Here is a 4236-nt window from a genome sequence, read left to right as displayed (position 1 = left end):
GATGTTCCGCTTTCACTTGTTGACATATTAAGCATCTCGAAACAAAGTCGGAGATGTCTCGTTTCATACCATGCCACCTAAACCGACGTTTCAAATCGTTGTACATCTTCGTACTCCCCGGGTGGATTGCCATTCGGCTACAATGGGCTTCGTTCAAAATTATCGAAATGAGTTCCGAATTCTTTGGAACACACAGACGACCTTTGAACCTCAAACAATCGTCATCATCGATTTGAAACTCCGAGTCCTTGTTCGGAACACACTCAGCTCGTTTTGCAGCCAACTCGTCGTCGACTTTCTGAGCTTCTCGAATTTGATGCATCAATAGTGGTTTGGCTTTCAATTCAGCTACTAACACACTGTCGGATCAAACAGACAAGTGCACATTCATCGCTCGTAAAGTGAATAATGATTTACGACTCAAGGCATCCGCAACCACATTCGCCTTTCCGGTGATAGTCAATGACCACTCATAATCCTTTAACACTCGAGCCAACGTCTTTGTCGCAGATTTAAGTCTCTTTGGGTCATCAAATATTTGAGACTTTTGTGATCCGAGTACACATGGCACTTCTCACCAAATAAGTAATGTCGCCAAATCTTTAAGGCGAATACGATGGCAGCTAATTCGAGATCATGGGTCGGATAATTTTTCTCGTGTGGCTTTAATTGCCTCGACGCGCAGGCCACAACTCAACCTTCTTGCATCAATACGCAACCTAACCCAAGGAGGGAGGCGTCACTATAGATGACAAACTCTTTGCCAGATTCGGGTTGCACTAGAATTGGGGCTCCCGTCAAATAAGTTTTCAGTTGATCGAAACTTTTCTGACATTTCTCCGTCCATTCGAACTTAACATCCTTTTGGAGTAGCCGTCATCGGCGTGGCTATCGTTGAGAAACCTTTACAAATCGTCGGTAATAACCTAAGAAGCCCCAAAAGCTCTCGAACCTCAATAATATTTCTGAGGCTTCCAATTAAGTATGGCTGAAATTTTATTCGGTCGACTCGAATACCCGATCGCAGATACCACATGGCCCAAGAAGCTAACCTCTCTTAACGTAACTCACACTTGTGAACTTAGCATATAATTGCTTATCCCGTAAAATTTGCAAAGACTAACCTCGGTGTTCATCATGTTCGGTCTCATTTCTTGAATAGACCAAGATGTCATCAATGAACACGACTACGAATCGATCCAAATATGGTCCGAAGATCCGATTCATTAAATCCATAAATACCGCAGGGCATTAGTAAGCCCAAACGGCATCACTAGGAACTCATAGTGACCATATCTCGCTCAAGGCGGTCTTGGGCACGTCCAATCTCGGATTCGCAATTGATAATAGCCCGATCTCAAATCTATTTTCGAGAACACCGAGGCTCCCTTCAGTTGATCGAACAAGTCATCGATACGTGGTAACGGATATTTGTTCTTTATCGTCGCTTTATTAAGCTGACGATAGTCGATGCACAGCCGCATGGTTCCATCCTTCTTTTTCACAAACAACACTGGCGCACCCCAAGGCGAAAAACTCGGGCGACCAAAACCTCTATCCACCAATTCTTGCAACTGAGCTTTCAACTCCTTTAATTCCGTTGGCGCCATACGATACGGAGCTATCGAAATTGAGTGGTACCGGTACCAATTCGATGCCAAATTCTATTTCCGAACAGTGGTAAACCCGCAATTCTTGGGAAAACATCCGGGTATTCACAAACCACGGCACAGATTCGGGTTTCTTTTACGATTCCTTGTCATCGAGCACATACGCAAGGTACGCTTGCCCTTTTCTTACATATTTCGGGCCAACATTGCTAATATTACGGTGGCAACCCTTTAAGTCCGTAGACTCAACCCGAATTATCTCGTTATTCGCGCACCTCAAATCGATAGTCTTGCTTTTGCAATTTACAACCGCATCGTGCATGGTCAACCAATCCAAACCAAGAATAACGTCAAATTCATCGAACAGCAAAAGCATCAAGTCCGCGGAAAACAAGAACCTCGGAACACTAGGGGACTTTTTTGCACACTTTGTTGACAAGCACGTAATGACCCAAGGGTTTGACACCGAATTACAAACTCGAGAGACTCAATAGGCAAAGTCTTATTGGATGCTAAGGTTTCACATATATAAGAATGAGTAGAACCGGGGTCAATCAAAGCAATCACATTAGTGTTGAAAAGAGTGAAAGTACCGTAATGACATCCGGAGAGCAGATCCTCGGCGTGCGCGTATGGCATAAGTCCTAGCAGAGCCCGAGCCTCGGATCGATGGTAGCATCTCTAGATCCTCTCGACCGCCACTAACATTGCCGACATTTCTAGGTGGCCTACCTCGGCGATGGTAGCACCCGGGTTTCCACTCGACTTACATTTTGTTCAAGCAACCCCGGCAATCCTTCATAAGGTGGTCGGCCGATCCGCACTTATAGCAGGGCGATCACGGAACCAACAGCTCCCGAATGCCATTTGCCACAATGCGGACACTCGCCCTCTCTCGTGATCATTTCCACCATCGGCGATCGAAGTGACTCGTGTGGTCACAGGGGTCGATCGCGTCCTCGTCTAGAAAGCCCGTAGCGCCTCTAGACCGGCTCACATCATCTCGAAATCTCTTCGACTGTTGAAGAGACTTTCCGAGGACCTTTTCGAATTCTCTAGTTCCCACATCAACTTTTTGTTTCTCTTTTCTAAGCTCTTGACTTTACAAGCTCGCTCAACAAGTACTACGAACTCTCGTATTTCGAGAATGCCAACGAACATCCTTATATCATCATTCAGCCCATCCTCGGCGTTTACACATAATAGCTTCGGACGAAATGCATTCTCGCGTATTGGCTAAGCCTCACAAATTTTCGTTCATAGTCGATGGCGACATAGAACCTTGCTTAAGATCAAGAAATTCCCTTCGCTTTTGGTCGATGAATCTCTGACTAATATACTTTTTTCGGAACTCGGTTTGAAAGAATTCCCAAGTCACTTGCTCTCTAGGCACCACAAGTCGAGTACTCCACCAATAGTAGGCGGAATCACGTAGCAAGGAGATGGTACACTTTAAGCACTCATCGGTGTACAAGATAGCTCATCGAGCACCGGATAGTGTTGTCCAACCAAAATTCAGCTCGCTTCGGCATCATCATCATCCGTAGCTTTAAATTCAGTGGCCCCATGTTTTGAATCCTGTTGATCGGGGCTTACTTGACCTTATTTGGTCGATTCGGGAGGTATTGTAGGTCTTTGGGTTGCATTTGTCGGGAATGGAGGTTGTGGAACAGTCGTGTTAGTTCGAATGTATTGGTTAAACCAATCATTCATCACACTATAAAAGGCTTGCCTAGCCTCATCATTCGGATTGCTGGCCATAGGTTGAGAGTCCGCCGCTTGCTGTCCCTTGCGCGGAGCAGCGCCACACTCTCCACATCATCAGCTATCGCTCGGTTGGGATCGGGATCCATTACTATAAACAAACACAAAGTCAAATTGTCGAAATCACCACACTATCGATTCATCATTTAATGGCATGTATAGCTAGACCCCAAACACATCACGGTAGTCCTAGAATCGACTAAACCGTGGCTCGATACCAATAAATTGTAACACCCGAACCCGAGACCATCGCCGGTGTCGGACACGAGGGGTTAACAAGCCAAATCCACATATTTCGCCCACCAATTGACATTTCCAGTCAGGCTGGAAAACTGCATCACTGTCGCCTTAAAAATCATATCTCGAGTTTCAAAACTCGGAAACTGGTTTCGTAAATTTTCCCTGAATTTAGACTCATATATCCATCCATGGATTTATTTTTAGAATTTTTGGTCGGGCCAATTGGTACAGTTTATTAGTTAAAGTCACCCATGTTACAGGGATCGACTACTCTGACCTCCGCGCGTTACAACTTGAATATCTCTCTGTACAGGGCTTTAATACTGGTGCCGTTTGTTTCTAATGAAACTAGACTCAAAATGGAATCTGTACATATAAGGCATGACTCCTAATTCTTTCTGGATAATTTATAGTAAATTTTTAAATTTTCGACAGGGGACCCAGAAACCGTTCTGCCCCTATCTCACAATAGCTTTAATATCTCTTAACATGTGACTCCTATGACCGTTTCGTTTCTTCCATATGAAAGTAGACTCATCAAGGTTCATTTACATAGCTTAATCACTATTTAATACCACTCCTACAAATTTTGGTGATTTTTCACATTCACGTCACTGCAGCT

Source organism: Gossypium arboreum, chromosome 3 (assembly GCF_025698485.1).
Source record: "Gossypium arboreum isolate Shixiya-1 chromosome 3, ASM2569848v2, whole genome shotgun sequence".
In the NCBI taxonomy this organism is placed as follows: domain Eukaryota; kingdom Viridiplantae; phylum Streptophyta; class Magnoliopsida; order Malvales; family Malvaceae; genus Gossypium; species Gossypium arboreum.
The sequence above is the reverse complement of the archived record's forward strand: the minus strand, read 5'-3'. Positions refer to the sequence as shown.